At 46.2% G+C, this 16156-nt stretch overlaps 2 non-coding genes across 2 annotated transcripts; both read right to left on the reverse strand.

Moving 5' to 3' along the window:
- Nucleotides 1–3165: 3165 nt before the first annotated feature.
- Nucleotides 3166–3307, reverse strand: LOC148636982 (U4 spliceosomal RNA). The gene has a single exon (XR_015931789.1). It is a non-coding gene; the product is annotated as a U4 spliceosomal RNA (small nuclear RNA).
- Nucleotides 3308–11064: 7757 nt separating this feature from the next.
- Nucleotides 11065–11206, reverse strand: LOC148636983 (U4 spliceosomal RNA). Its single transcript, XR_015931784.1, has one exon. It is a non-coding gene; the product is annotated as a U4 spliceosomal RNA (small nuclear RNA).
- Nucleotides 11207–16156: the final 4950 nt, after the last annotated feature.

Below are 16156 nucleotides of genomic sequence, written 5' to 3' on the forward strand. Positions count from 1 at the left end.
GACACGTACCGCAGGTAAGATGACACGGGGTACCGCGGTGCGTGATTGGTTGACCGACAGGGGCACTCGTGGTCCGTTGGTCTGTCGTAGAAAGACTTACTGTAAACGTCTTTACTGTGCCCGTTGTAGATATTGAATTTTACCACTGAAGGGAAATCTTAGTAGCTGAGCATAAAAAGAATAGGAGCATACTGTAACGCGTGTGAAGGCCATAAACGATATTAATTTTGGAACATAAACATACAGTATATAGCTGGTCTTGGTACTTTAAAGAAAAAAATACACACCAGTATTCCATTTCTCCCTAAACATTGTAAGCTTCGAAGTCTTTAACTAACGTGATACCGAAGTCAACAAGCATACTTTTAGAATTTGATTAAAAGGGAATATAATATGGAATCGCGTATCTAAAGAATTTAATAACGGTATGATTATATCCGTGTACTGCGACAGGGCTGTGTAGGGCTGTGTAGGGCTGTTTCGCCTGCCTGTTCATGTGAGCTGTCTTGTAGCCGACTGGTCTAGGTGCATGACTACCAACTGTCAGGTTGTGTGTTCAAATCCAGCTGGTGCTGGACTTTTCTTTTAACAAACATTTCTTCGAAAAAATAGGTAAGCGATATTATGGACAATCAATTGACTTTTATATTTCAAAATATCGCAACATGATCGATATTTGCGATATTTTGAACATATCTTCCCTTCTGACAGCGGTTCCTGCTTCTAGTGTGTGTGTGCAACAGAGTAAATTTTTATAAAGAAATGGAGGCTGGACAGTATGCGTTACAATATAAACATTTATATTGATTTAAATCGTGTTGTGATTTAAATCGCAAACGCGTGTTTAATTATGTGTTTTTTAATCATAATCAGGCTAATGCATTTCTACATTTTCTGTATGAACCAGCTTAGAGGTTCATACAGAAAGACAGCTTGTGTTTAAATTGAGTGTAAGGTAATTTATGCTTCTAAAGTCATGGTCAGCATTTATTATTGTACTGTGCTGTAAACTTTTTCTGTGCCTAGTCACATTATTTTATAGCGTTTTTATTGCGTTATTAAATCCGGTGGCGCTGTGTATTAGTTTCCTGACTCCCATTATTTAAACTGCGACACTGATCATTCATCTCTAAATAAACTTTATTTTATATAGCGTTTTAAGCGAATAGGTAATTAGATTGATCATAAACCTAATCGCTTTTTCTACATAAACACAGCGTGATTGCTCTCTGAAAATGCTTTTCCTTAAAGCGATTCTATTGAGGGAGTAGCCCAGCTACCACTTAACACTGTACTTCCTACTTTGAATACCTGTGAGACCGGTTTAATTCGTCACAGCCAGCACTCCGGGAGTTCATATTGCTTGACTAATTTTAAAAACTAAGTTATAAATGCAAACGCTTCCTCGGTGCGCTGCTCTGGTACGCCGGGTCTTACACAGTGCCTGTCAGCAGTAAGCGTTACAATATACATACCCAAAACTGCTTGTACCCATCTGTCATGCAAATAAAACACCTTGAATTGAATTGAATTGAATTGAGGGAGGGAGGGAGGGGGGTAGTGGGACAGATATACTGTAGACAGACTCAAGGCAAATAAGATACTTATGGGTACGCAGGCATTCACGACAGCAACATACGAAACGTTTGCACGTACTGTATAGTTAAGTTATTACTTGGTTTTCAAAGTGCAACGAAATACAATATTGTTGTTGCTGCTGTTCTGGTTGTTTTTATCCCATAAAGCGTTTTGAGAAGCCACCTTTAAAGGCGATATATACTGTAAAACCGCTGATACTGCACAGTGTACGAAGTAAATTATTTTCGCAGTAATTAATTTACACGTGTATAATAAATATAGTAAATATAATAAATTAATTACTGCGAAAATAATTTACTTCGTACACTGTGCAGAGTGCCGTATACTCCTAGTTGCGGCACACACGATACATACAGTAAAAAGCCTCAGGCACTGTGTTAGATGTGTTTTCGACGTTATATATGCGTTTATTCATGTCGTCGATTTTACGGTTGCAATTCGACGTTGATTATACGTCGAGGCGACGTATATATACGTATAGCCGTATTTTCGCCGTAAATATACGTATATTCGACGAATCAATGCCCACTGGGATGTTTCCCGAGCCGAAACAGTGCGTTTTTCCAAGCCGTTTGACAAAGCCCGCCCACTGAAAAGTGCAGCAGATCGTGTAAAGACGTTCAACTTTGTAACTACTGCACGCACAGGAAGCAGAATAAATTCCTCTTTTCAAACTGTCAAAGGTTTGCTTTGCGAACGCTGCAGGACATCGCACAATCTCTTTTGAACGGGGACAAACGATTTCTTATGGGGCGCAGTAATGTAACGCTTACGGCCGACAGGCACTGTGTAAGAGCCGGCGTACCAGAGCGGGTGACGTCACCGCCCTTCCCTGTGATAGCAGGACCACAGCTACTGGGCTGTGGAGAGATCTCTCTCTAGCTCACGGGGCTAGGTCTCTGCAGAGAGATGCGGAAGTCCCGGGTTCGAGCCACCTATACTTTGGGCCGACCAGATGTGGCAAGGGCGCCTGCCTGAGCCCCCGTTGCGTTACATTGGTGTCAGAAGCGGGGTGGGATAGCCCTTCGCCGGGGACGGCGATTTAAGCGGGGGAGAGTGTAACGCTTACGGCCGACAGGCACTGTGTAAGAGCCGGCGTACCAGAGCGGGTGACGTCACCGCCCTTCCCTGTGATAGCAGGACCACAGCTACTGGGCTGTGGAGAGATCTCTCTCTAGCTCACGGGGCTAGGTCGCTGCAGAGAGACGCGGAAGTCCCGGGTTCGAGCCACCTATACTTTGGGCCGACCAGATGCGGCAAGGGCCTGAGCCCCCGTTGCGTTACAATAAGTACAGACGTTTAAAAAGCTCCACTCATGCCGACGATGCAGCATGAAGAAGCGCAACCTAACGTTTGACAGACAAAAGCCGGGCGCCGCTATGAGCAATATGAAATCAAACTGACAGCACACGGCGTTTCGCGCTGACACAAAAGTAATCTCGACAGACGCTGTTCTCTGCATAATGCTGAAAGAGCTAAAGAGCGTTTCTGTGGAGACGTAACAAGCTCGTTTCTTTCTACCATGATGTCACCATGACAAAATCTGTCTTTAAACACCTTGCTCAGTCTCTGACGAGACTGTCAAAAATTGCTTTCGCCGATTGTATTGCAAACCGGTGGAAGCGGGGTATTGGGAAAAGTTTTCAACTAGCAATAATCGCGCCTCGGCTAAACCTCACAGGCTATGATACTGCCACTGCGCAAAGCTGACGGTTGCCAGGCAACCGCGGGGATCCTAGGAAATCGTTATCAATCGTCTCATGGCATGTCATTGCTGTAACGCTTCATATTTGTCGTCTTCTTCTTCTAGCTTGAGGTTTTGAAGAATTTCATGACAGACAAGGGCTCCGTCGGGAACAAAGGGCGTTGTGAGAAAACCGTTGCTTATTTTCAGCAGCAGAAATACAACCCTTTAAATACAAGATGAGAGAACAATGACGAAGGGCATGCCGGGAGGAACTCATGCACTACAGAGGAAAGGGGGCGGGCACGTACAGTTCACATTCAAGCCACAAGTACTCTTCTCGGATGTTACACAAACAAATCCTAACGTCTTGAAAGCATTGCAGCATGTTTGTGTCCCACTTCCCGTGGCTGCAGGACGACTGACACGAACGGACAAACACAATCTGTGGCGTTTTGCGTGACATAGTCTTGCAGGCATCGTGCTGTCTCACTGCAATACTATACCGCTGGAGGAAACAGTCCATCTGGCCATGAAACTCATTTGAACGTCTAGCTACAGCAACTAACAATATTGTAGCGTTTACAGGTTCTTTACAGAACAAGGACGAGTGGAGACGCGATTAACAAACAAGCATTAGCTTTATTCGTTTACAACCACACAAAACCAAACACAGGATCTACACACACATGAGGAGACTGACGGAACACGTACACATAGTTAGGGTGGTAATTACCTAACAACACACTACACTTTTACAGGACTACACAGGGCACAAGAATCACTAGGACATTATTAACACAGGTAGGGTCAGCCGCTGGTCATCGTGCTGACCCTCAGACTCTCCCCGGCTACCACTCCCAGCATGCCCAGCGGTACTACGAGCGCCTGGGGGCGCTTCCTCCTCACCACCAGGCGAGGGCGTTACACTGCCCCCACCTGAAGCGTCTGGCGTCTCGCCGACGTCGAACACCCCCCTCAGGCTGTACTCGTATTCGGCCAACTGCTGCGGAACCCTGCGTGAGCGGCCGCTGCGCCGCGGTGACGGCTGGCGATCCACAGACGCCCCACTATCGGCCGGCTCCGGCCCCGGCTGCTCCTCTGGAGCCTCCCCACACGGCTCCTCCTCCCGGGCCCGGTAGGGGGCCAGGCGGTCTCGGTGCAGGACCACCACTCTCCCCCGTGTTTGCAACCGGACACGGTAGCAGACCTCGCCCACCACCCCGAGTACCTCAGCGGGCCCCTCCCACGACGGCGCCAGCTTAGGGCTGAGGCCTTTGCGGCGGCGCGGGTTGTACACCCAAACCGAGTCCCCGAGCTGGAAGGCAGGCCCCCTGCAGCGCAGGTCGTAGTGCCGCTTCTGCCGGACCCCCGCCTGTGTCAGGTGGGTCCGTGCAAAGCTGTGCACCCGCTGCATCCGCTGCCGCAGGTCCCACTCGTAGTCCGGTCCAGCCGGTGGTGCCGACCCGTCTCCGGGCAACAGGCCGAAGACCAGGTCCACCGGTGATCGCATTTCCCGGCCCAGCATGAGGCCCACACTTTCAATTTTCTTATCGCCTGTCTCCAGAGAGAATGTTGTTAGTGCTGATGACCTTGAATTAGACCTTGTTGACTCTGTAAAACAATCTTCCTCTGTTTAGATTTTCACTCAGATTGATTTTGTTCTCAGATTATTCCTGGCAGGACTGAGTTTCTAGGAAATGAAAAGTGAAAGAAAAAGTACAGAAGATCAGCCCTTGAATATACAACATTGTGCAGTGAGATTGTTAAATGTATTAGCTGCTATCCTGTGCTAGGGCCTGTCATGGTAAGCAGTGGATGACAGGATCTAGCACAGATACTAATGAAACACTGTTAATGAAAGATAAAACACTTGAGTCTTATTTTAGTTTTCCATTTCCCTTTCATTTGTGATGTACTGTACAACAGGCCACAGAACATGCACAAAAACAGATATGCACACATTCACACCAGACAATGACAGTCTGCCCAGTCAGAATCTGAGCTGAGGTATCAGAATTCTGAATTCCCTGAATTCTGTCATGGATCCACGTGGATCCCCAGGAGAGAGCCTAGTAACATAAATCTTGGAGCAAAAGCAGATGATTAACTTCATAGTTTGTGTGGTTGAGCCAAAGTTGAGCATGAGGATATGTGAGTCACCATTCTTAGAAATGGATCCAACTTCAGACAGGCGTCAAAAGTAAGAGTATACAGTGCTGGGGCAATGACACTTCAATGATCAGAAGGATAACAAGAGTTTTAATGCATTGAAATTGATTTTCTGGTGATGCACACTGTCATGGAACTATTAATTTTTTTAAGGATCACTTACTGACGTCAGACAGCTGCCAATTCTCCAGACTGGAAGGATGAACAGTTTATCCCCCTAGGTACCATATTTCCATATTTCGAAGCATTGGAATAATACATGTCATACAGCAACATAAAAACAGGAAGACAAGTATCACAGCCCCTATAATCGGTGTTAGTAACTTAAAAGAAAAACATTCCCCCTGGCCCAAACAGTGATTCTAACCAGGAGAGAAAAGCCGGTGTATCTTTTATGCCTCTCTCTTTATTCACCTTGTCTTTTAGTTCTTTCAAATGCTGAATAGCGAGCGTAAGATTTCCGTAATCATAGTCATTAGCTGGAATATATGTACAACAGGAGTCTCCTACTAAAGCATAGACTCCTCCAGATGCTGCATTTTGAAGGTCCAGCACGAACCTGTTCTGAAGTGCCATTAATCTAACTCCCCTTAATTCTTGTTTGATAGCGTCTAAGCCTTCTAACGTGATATTAATAAAAGAGTACATTTCATAAAAAGTCGCATGGGTGAGGCTGTAGAATGAGGCATTAAAGCACATATATAACAAGATGCATTAAATTTCTTTAACTTTACAGTATGATTTATAAATTTCTACCACAAATTACTCATATCCCCCTCATTATCAGTTTCATTCAGCCAGTTTGTATACAAAGACGCTTCGTGTTTAGTTTCTTCCTCTTTTGGGGTGGTGACAGGCTTCTACATAAAAAGGAAAAAGGCTGTGCACATCAGTCCCAAGCAGGTTATCCCCATCTGTCCTTGTGGAGACATCACTCCTGCGCTTTGCTCAGTTCGTTTGTGACCTTTTTACAGTGGGAAGCATGAATCCAGGGCACCATTTCTGTGACCTTCACAGCAGTGGCAGTGGTCAGCAGCACCTGGTACAGCCCCCTCCACCTGAGTGAACACCATTTCTTTTTCCTGAAGTCTTTCACCAGAATCCAGTCTCCTTATTCACTCATTAGTTCTTACAGCACAGGTAAATCCCTGTGGGCTGGAGCCCAGCATAATCTTAGGCTTTTTTGGTCAACTTTGGTCAACAGATTGGTCAACAACTGGGTAATAACTCTTAGAAAAATCTACACATTGTTCCCCTGCCTCAGCTGTGACGTTTTGCAGAACAATTCTAGCTGAAGTTGTAAAATTTCTCTTTGTTCCGTTCCTGCAAAACATCTTATTATGAACAAACCACAATAATCATTTGCATCTAGGGGAATCACTCCCAAGGGTAACCCCCCTTAAAACTATATTGTTCTACCCATCAGGTTCTGCCACTAGATAAGAGAACCTTTCCCATGAAATCATTTTTTGACCTTCATGATCCCTTCAGGGCGTACAATTAGCACAGAAGCAGCAGCTTTAGTCCACATGTTTTTCAAATAGGATATTAACGATATGATCATAACGAATAATACCAGACCCACAAATATGTATTGAACCAGAGACCCTTTCCATGTTCCTAGCACAGACTGTAGCCATGCATCAATGCCCCAATCATCTGGATTGCAGGATTTACGAAGAAAATTATTTTCGCAGTAATTAATTTATTATATTTACTATATTTATTATACACGTGTAAATTAATTATTGCGAAAATAATTTACTTCGTACACTGTGCAGACAGCCGTATACTCCTAGTTGCGGCACACGCGATACGTACAGTAAAAAGCCTCAGGCACTGTGTTAGATGTGTTTTCGACGTTGTATATGCGTTTATTAATGTCGTCGATTTTACGGTTGCAATTCGACGTTGATTATACGTCGAGGCGACGTATATAAACGTATAGCCGTATTTTCGCTGTGAATATACGTATATTCGACGAATCAATGCCCACTGGGTAAACTCTTGAGCAAACTCTGAACCAGCTCTAAGGAAACTAATCCGATTAGACATTACTTTGACTCATCTTTTTACGCTCAGTGCTGGATTGCTCAAACTCCAGCTAGGGTTAGGGTTAGCATTCCCACGCTACTTAGACACTTTGTTTACGCTCAGTGCTGGATTTTGGGAACTTCAGGACGAGTGGGACTTTTCTCCTATCTGTCAATTCTGTTTTGTTTTGGAGACTCTTGGCTGCCTATGTTGTACAGTTCTTTTTTTCCCTCGTACTCGAGGGTCATTTTCCTGTTCCACATGTGATTTCAACATTTTCCTTGGGAGATGTCAAGCCAGCAAGCCACTGCTGTGGTTCAATGGCCGGTGTGGAGTTCAGTGGCCCTGCTGTACACAGAAAGCACATTGTGCTCCTTGGACATGAAAAGTTCCAGATAAAAGCCATTTGTCATCCTTTCTCTTGGTGTCTATGTTGCTATTGTATGTAAAGGTGGCAACTTGCTCAGCGAGCAGGCGGAGCACACACCGACTGCAGATGTGTCTGAGTGGTGTGTCCAAGGGGCTGCAAAAGGACAGTACTTCTGGGGCACCGTGGCTTAGTTGCTTAAAGCGCCTGTCTAGCAAACAGGAGATCCTGAGTCCGAATCCCCGCGTTGCCTTTTTTTGTTCTGTCTTCTCGAACAGAACTGGTCATTATGGACAACCGCCTATGGCTAGACTTAATTAAATGCAAGTATTTATTTCCTGTCTTTAACAACTTGTTTTTCTTAAAATGGATGCAACTTGCAAAACATGAAATACAAACATCGCTAATCAGCGCTCGCGGCTGGCAAAAAAAAAAGAAGTCAGCAATGTTTTTTTCTTTAACCTTAAGCCTGCTAATGGAGAAGAACCTAGTCGCCACATCACATACATCCGTTTCAACGATAAGAAGGTAACAACTATCCTCACTCCAGAGTAAATATCACGTTGAGGGCATATTTTTTTCCACTTAACCATGAGTCGGGCTTAGCTGCAGAGAGGCGAGAGCAGAGCAATGAGGTCACGGGGACAGGGGAGTCACACGCTGGCGGTTTGAAAACGCGGAAGATCACTGAGAGATCCACAGTATGTGGACCCTCCGTGCGCCATCATTCCACACTCCAGACTCTGAATCCTGCCATCTGAGTTAAGATCTCGGCGGAACCTGAGGCGCAGTTCTTTCTTAAAACGTAATCTGGTGAGCATTTCTAGAATCGTACTTGTATAGATGCAGCCTTTAATGTGTTGCTAGGTTAAAATTTATGACTTCTTGAACTTCAGTAGGCAACTGCCCTCTTGATTTCGGATTTAATTTCTTTTTACAGGGGCGCTTTTATGATGACAGAGTCATGTTCAGGTACTTTGCTTGATGGAGGAAGCTCATTTCGGACTCTGTGATCTGCTCACCTGGAAAGGTCTGCTGTACTACTACAAGAGAGAAGTAGAGTCTGGAAGAAGGGACAATTTTATGATGCTTTGGAAGGTAATGTTTTTTTTGTTCTTTGAAATCGAAATGAATCAGAATATCAGTGCAAGAGACAAACTCTTGGTTTGGTTTAAAGAGATATGGTTTTAAAACAGACAAAATGTAGAAAACAGGTGTTTCTCACTTTTGGAAAAGAATGGACCGGGGGTAATATTTTACTAGTTGCAGTGCTAAGCTCACTGGGTTACAGTCCTGCAGTGTCACACCAGGGCCAGTGGTGCAATGGATAATGCGTCTGACTATGGATTAGGAGTTTGGTGGTTCGACTCCTGCCTGGCGCTGGTTGTTTTTAAACACATCAGCCTACTCCCTAAGTAGTCTGTGCTACTTACTGCATTGTAATCGTACCCAGTAAGAGATTTCCTTCATGTAAATGAACTGCACCTGACAGCTTTAGAAAAACACCTGGGCTCAGTACGGTGCTGAGAGCTCAAGTTGTGTATAATGTAATAATTTAAGTAGAATAGATTCTAATAATATAATGATCCAGTGTGTTGCACTACTTCACTGCTTCACTGCTCTATGCCGTCTGGAAATAAATCCTCAGACTACTTACTGCCCTGGGCATGTACCAATAAATTACAGGAGCACATCTATATATCACTGCGTTGAAGCAGGAGACACAATCACTGCAAACACATCCTAAATACAGTATTCCAGCACCGTTGACCTCATCCAGAACGTATCATTTCTTGAAAGGAATTGCTGTCCGAATGCACATCTGAATCCCAAACAGAATCTCTACTAAATACGATCATTTGTGAAACAGGTAAATGTCTCAGGGGCCCATTCCTCATTCTCAAGACACATGTATGCAGTACGTACACCATGCATTGAGCAATAGGGATTAAAGACACCACAGGTAAGGTTAGAAGACATTCTGACTATATTCTAAAATATTGGACTCATATTCTTATGATGGCAGACATGATGCTATGTTTAAAACCGGGGTTAATGGACATTATATGACTGTCAATTCTGTTTTGTTTTGGAGACTCTTGGCTGCCTATGTGGTACAGTGCAGTGTGAAGAAAACATTTTCCAAAACTGTGTCAGCTCAAAAGTTGTAAGAAAACTTTTCCAGCTGCTTTAATTCTCTTCATTTTTGTCATTTAATTGTCTGTCGGCACTATGTGGCAGCGTTGCATAACAACCCATCTCACCACGGAAAGGAACCTAACAGCTTTTGTAAGAGAGGAGGAAAGGATTGGTCCGTACGGGGATAGAACCCACGACCTTGGCGTTATTAGCACCACACTCTAACCAACTGAGCTAACCAGCCTCACGACAGCAATCCTCTCTGTGCTGCAAAAAATCGAACTCAGGGAATTTCTTTTGCCCTTCTTTGAATAGAAAGCCGTGTAATTCAGTGTACGGGCTTTCTCGTGCAGTTTCATGGTTCTTGTAACCCAAATCCTACACTGGCGTGAAGTGACCCCCCATTTCACAGCATTTTTCAGCTGATTTAAAATGTACCTAAAGGAGAAGCATTATTGAAGACCATCAATTACCAAGAGCATTTGTCAAAGGTTTTGGTGGTCATTTTTAATGACCACAGAGCACTGTGACCTCGGTTTTACATCTCTTCCAAGAGACAGCGCCCTTTTACAACACAGCGTCTCCGTCACTATGCTGGGGCATTGGGACCCGCACAGACCTCAGGGTGAGCGCCCCCCCACCGGCACCATTAACACCGCTTCCAGCTGGAAACTTTGTTTTTCCCTGTAGCTCACCCTCATCCGGGTACTGACCTGGCTAACAAATGCTTTGCTTCAGTGGGTTTTCAGTTGCGAATTGCAAGGGGATGCAAGTGATGGAGCCGCTCGCTGCAAAAGCCACTGCTTTGGCTGGGAATCGAACCAGAGCCTCCTACGTGGGAAGCGAGAATTCTACCATTGAACCACCAATGCTCAGTACCCAGACATTCAAAAAAGACGCTTTTTTGGTGCTCTGTTAAAAAAGCGTCGACATTACCTCTTTCAAAAGGCTTCACTTTCCTAGTCACATTCCAAGGCTCATTGAACCCGGGCTGTTTCCTCCAGCGGTATAGTATTGCAGTTAAACAGCACGATGCCTGACAAAGTCTGTCTTTAAACACCTTGCTCAGTCTCTGACGAGACTGTCAAAAATTGCTTTCGCCGATTGTATTGCAAACCGGCGGAAGCGGGGTATTGGGAAAAGTTTTCAACTAGCAATAATCGCGCCTCGGCTAAACCTCACAGGCTACGATACTGCCACTGCGCAAAGCTGACGGTTGCCAGGCAACCGCGGGGATCCTATGGAAATCGTTATCGATCGTCTCATGGCATGTCGTTGCGGTAACGCTTCATATTTATCTTCTTCTTCTTCTAGCTTGCACCTGGCCTTACAAACGAGCCAGTGGGGCCCGTTCAGCTCCGGGCTCATCGCCTGCGGCTCTCGGCTTACCTGGCAGGGGAGATACCTTGATCAGCCTGTAGTTGGAGTAGTTGGATAGTTTTCTTGTTTTGTGGAAGCAGTGTTTGTTTTGCAGTTTGAGATGGCAACCTTTGGATCCCGCAAGAATGCTGTACGTTTTGAGCTTTTGGATGACCTCTTCATGGATCGTATGCAGTTCAGCAGAAAAGTGTTACAGAAGGAACTTGGCTTTGAACCTCGGCACTTGGATTTCATCTTCGCTCTCCCAGGTCAGAAAGCATTTGAGGTTGTTTTTGCTACCTATTCTCTGTTTGAACAATGTGTGGATGTGTTTGAGGCAAAAAGAGGGAAAGTTCCTGCCCTTGAGAAGATCAACTTGCAGCCTCTGACACAGAGAGAGAGGAAAACGGTGCATGTTGTTATGTTCTCGGAACTGGCAAAGACGGAGGACATTCACACCTGGCTTAAGCAGTACTGCACCGTCCACCATGGAACTGAGGTTAGAGATGTTGACGGTATAAAAACAGGAGCAAGGAAATTTGAGGTTCGCTTGCTACCAGACAATGTAAATGGAGGCTTAAGGCACCTGCCCTCTACAATCCGGCTGGGCGCCTGCAATGGCTATGTTTTTTATGTGGGACAACCAAAGGTGTGTCGGCGCTGTGGTGCTGTGGGACACCTGGCATCGTCCTGCACTGTGAAATTCTGCAAGACCTGTGGCAAACAGGGACATTTAGCCTCTGACTGTTCAATGCTGCCAAAGTGCAATTTATGTGGCTCGGAAGGACACGTTTTTAAGAACTGCCCTCACGCCTACGCCAATAAACTCAAAATGAGAAAGGATGAGGCAGTGCTTGTTTCAGCCAAACCGGCCCGAAAAGCCAAAGCAAACAACAAGTCAAACAAAGAACCCTTGTTGGACAAAGACTCTCAGCCTCCAGCCAGGATCAGTCCTGCTGTGGCTCCGGGGCCGGTGGAAGAGAAATCCACTACGCTCCCACAACCGCAGACTGCACCAGACAAGCACGAGGGTTTGAAAACCCCAGAGAACAGCGAGGACCCCTCCCCCACTCCTGCTCCTCAGAACGAGGGCCAGTGTGGGGCCCCCCGGTGGAGCGGGTCCAGCGACGATACCCAGGATTCAGCGGAGCTGCTTTTCTCAAACTTTTCTCAAACTCTGCAAGTGCTACAGATGCCCTCCTCTCCTCCATCCAGTCCATCACGGAGGATCTGCAGCAGCTGGTGGGTGAGGGGGAAGAGGAGACTGGTGCATCGGCTGCACCCCTTTCCCCTCAGTGCTCCCAGGAGCTGGACTTGAGGAAAAGGAAAAATGACTCTGTTTTCTCCCCGAGCGAGGAGGAAGGAGATGGGGACAGCTGGAACCCCTCCACCCCTCCCTCTACCCCCTTCCTTGAAATGGACTCCGTGAACGCTTTTACTGCTGCCATCCTGATGAAGGCTCATTCAGAGGATGGCTGGCAGGAAATTGGTAAGAAGAAAAAGAAGAAGGTAACAGGTGAGACCGAAGAGAAATGTGTTTTGTAAAGACTGGTTCCACTTTCTTATGTAATATGGCTCTAAACATAATTTCTCTTAACACCAGAGGTATCAATGACAGAGTTAAATGCCAGTCTGTCTTTGATTACCTCCAGCAGAGAGAGAGAGATGTGTTGATGTTGCAGGAGTGTGCTTTAGCCTATCAAGAGAGGTATAAAAGCTTTGAAGATAGGTGGGATAAAGGGCCTTCTGTTTGGTCAGGGGACAATAACAACAGAGCCTCTGGCGTGGCCATTCTTTTCAAAGGATGGGCTTTCAAATTGAAAAGTATTCAGAGGGTCATAGATGGCAGGTTGCTGTGTGTGGATGTGGAATGGGGGACCGTTAACCTGCGGCTAATCAATGTGTATTGTCCTACTGACGTGGGAGGAAGGGAGGAGCTACTCAAGGCACTCTCCCCCCTATTGTTAAGTAGCACAGACGTGATAGTGGGAGGGGATTTTAACTGTATCTTAGAGCACACAGACAGGCAGTCTAGCTCTCCGATAAAATTGGATTCTAGCTCACTGGCCCTGCAAAACTTAGTTCAAGACTTTAAACTCTCAGACACATATAGATGTATATATCCCACAACAGCAGGATATACATGGTCAGGGAGGAATAGCAGCTCCAGAATTGACTATTGCTTTGTTTCAGAGAGAGTGAAAGTTGTTGGGGTCACTCTTCAGCCTGTCTTCTTCTCAGATCATCAGGCTTTAGGGTGTAGAGTGGAACTCCAGGGCGGGACTGTCTTTGGCCCAGGCCTCTGGAAACTCAACACAAAGCTGCTAGAGAACGAGGGGGTAGTATCCCGCTACAAGGAGAAACTATCACAGTGGCTGTCCTTGCAGTGTCTGTACGGGTCAGTAGGAGAGTGGTGGGAGGAGGTGAAGATGAGGACAAAGGCCTTTTTCATGGCTGAGGGAAGGAAGGCTGCTGCCAGACGGAGAGGAGTGCTAGCCAGGAAACAGAGGCAGCTGCAGCGTCTCTACACGATGCTGCACAGTGGCTTCGATGTGCTCGAGGATATCACCCTTTTAAAAAAGGACATCCGGAGCATAGCCGAAGAAAGTAGTCGAGGAGTGCTGTTAAGAAGCAGAGTGCAGTTCTTGGAAGAAAATGAGAAGTGTACTCGCTTCTTTTTCAGGAAAGTGGTGGGCTCCAAGTCTGTCATGGAAAGTGTAGTTGATGAGGAGGGACGAGAGAGAACAGAGCCGAGTGCTATCCTCTCCTGCACCGAGGCCTTCTACTCAAGACTGTACAGCTCTACAGAGGTAAAGGATAAAGAAATTCTTTTTTTTTACCTCAAAGCTAGAAAACGTTTTGAGTGAAGAAGATAGGGAAGTACTTGAGAGGGATTTGACAGTAGAAGAGCTGAGACAGGCTATGGAGAGCTTACAGAAGGGGAAAACTCCGGGTGCTGACGGGCTCCCTAAAGAATTTTATTGCACCTTTTGGGATCTGCTTCAGGATCCGCTACTGCTCCTATTCGAGGAAAGCTATAAGACAGAATTGCTGCCTGACTCCTTAAGAGAAGGCACTATCTCTCTCCTGTTTAAGAAAGGAGCAAAGAATGACATAAAGAACTGGAGACCCCTCAGCCTGTTAGGCGTGGACACTAAGATCCTGTCCAAAGCCCTTTTCCTGCACCTACAAAATGTAGTGGCCTCACTGGTAGGGAAAGAACAGACTTGTGGGATAGCAGGACGCCTGATGAGCGACAACCTGGCCTTGTTGAGGGATGTCTGTCTGTACTCAGAGGATCGCTCCCTCCCTCTGTGCATTTTAGGTGTAGACCTAGAAAAGGCCTTTGACCGCCTAAACCGGCAGTACTTAACATCGGTACTTGAGCACATGAATTTTGGCCCCATCATGAGAAAGTGGATTAACCTGCTGTACACAGGTAGCAACAGCAGAGTAATGGTTAATGGCAATAGATCACACCCCTTTGAAGTCTGTTCAGGGGTGAGGCAGGGCTGCCCATTATCCCCCTTGTTATTCGTTTTGGCTATGGAGCCCTTAGCCTGTGCCTTGCGCCAGGATCAGGCCATTAATGGGATACCAGTGCCTGGAAGTGGGGGGGGAGAGGTAAAGACATCTCTATACATGGATGACGTCACCCTGCTCCTCTCTGACAATGCCTCAATTAGCAGAGCTCTGCAGTGTTGTGAGCGTTTCTCTTTGGCTTCCTCCGCAAAAATTAACAAATCTAAGAGTGAGATTTTTTATCAGAACTGGAGGGAGCCAAAAGAAGGACATGATCTCAGGCTGCAAGAGAAGAGAATTAAGGTCCTGGGGGTGTATTTTGGAGAAGAGATGGGAACAGTAAATTGGCAGAACAAATTGCCAATCTTAAACAAAAAACTGATGCAATGGAAGGACCGAGACCTCACCATGACAGGGAAGGTGCTGGTCATCAAAGCCGAGCTCTTGCCTGTCTTGAATTTTCTGGCTTCTACCTTCCCAATCCCACACCGTGTTGCGGCGGTGCTGAGGAGATTGATGTTTCAATTTCTATGGGGTGGGAAGCAGGAAAGACTCAGAAGGGAAATAATGTACAGGCCGCTACCCTCAGGGGGGAAGTCTGTCCCAGATATTGCTACGAAGCTGCTGTGCATTTTCCTGGCCTCTGTGCTGAGAGGCTTTGCAACAGCACCTGCAGCGCGTACCTGGACTTATTTTTCCAGGCTCTGGGTAGGTAAGGAGGTGTTCAGAGTGTGGGATGTCAGACCCAAGCTGGACGTCCCACTCTCTGACACATGCCCTGCAATTTATGGGACAGTTAAAAGTTTTCTAAGATCTCACCCAATTGGCCATATTCCCCTCCGAGATGTCAGCGTTCAAAAACTGGAAGATTTTGTTGCACCCCAGAACAATAGGCAGACCCCTGTGGGCATTTTAACATCAGCCCAAACAAGGAAGGTGTGGAAACACACATCCTCTAAGTTTCTGTGCAACATTCACAGAGATTTTGCCTGGAGTGTCGTCCACCAGTGCTTACCGGTACGAACTTTCTTGTACCGTAGGGGCCTCACCCCCAGCCCTTGCTGCGTTAGGGTGGGCTGCGGCGAGGGGGAGACTGTGACCCATCTCCTGTGGTCCTGCTTTTTTGCTAAGGCCTTCTGGGCCTTCTGGGCACAGTTTGAAGATTGGTTGCAGGCTCTCTCGCCCCAATTTACCCTGACCGCTGCTTTCGTCATATACGGCATCTCTCCTGTCAAACTTCCTCCCGACGTGTTTGACAGGATCTGGGCCGTGGTGAACAG

This window comes from Lepisosteus platostomus, unplaced genomic scaffold (genome assembly GCF_059453375.1).
Source record: "Lepisosteus platostomus isolate fLepPlt1 unplaced genomic scaffold, fLepPlt1.hap1 Scaffold_139_H1, whole genome shotgun sequence".
Lineage (NCBI taxonomy): Eukaryota > Metazoa > Chordata > Actinopteri > Semionotiformes > Lepisosteidae > Lepisosteus > Lepisosteus platostomus.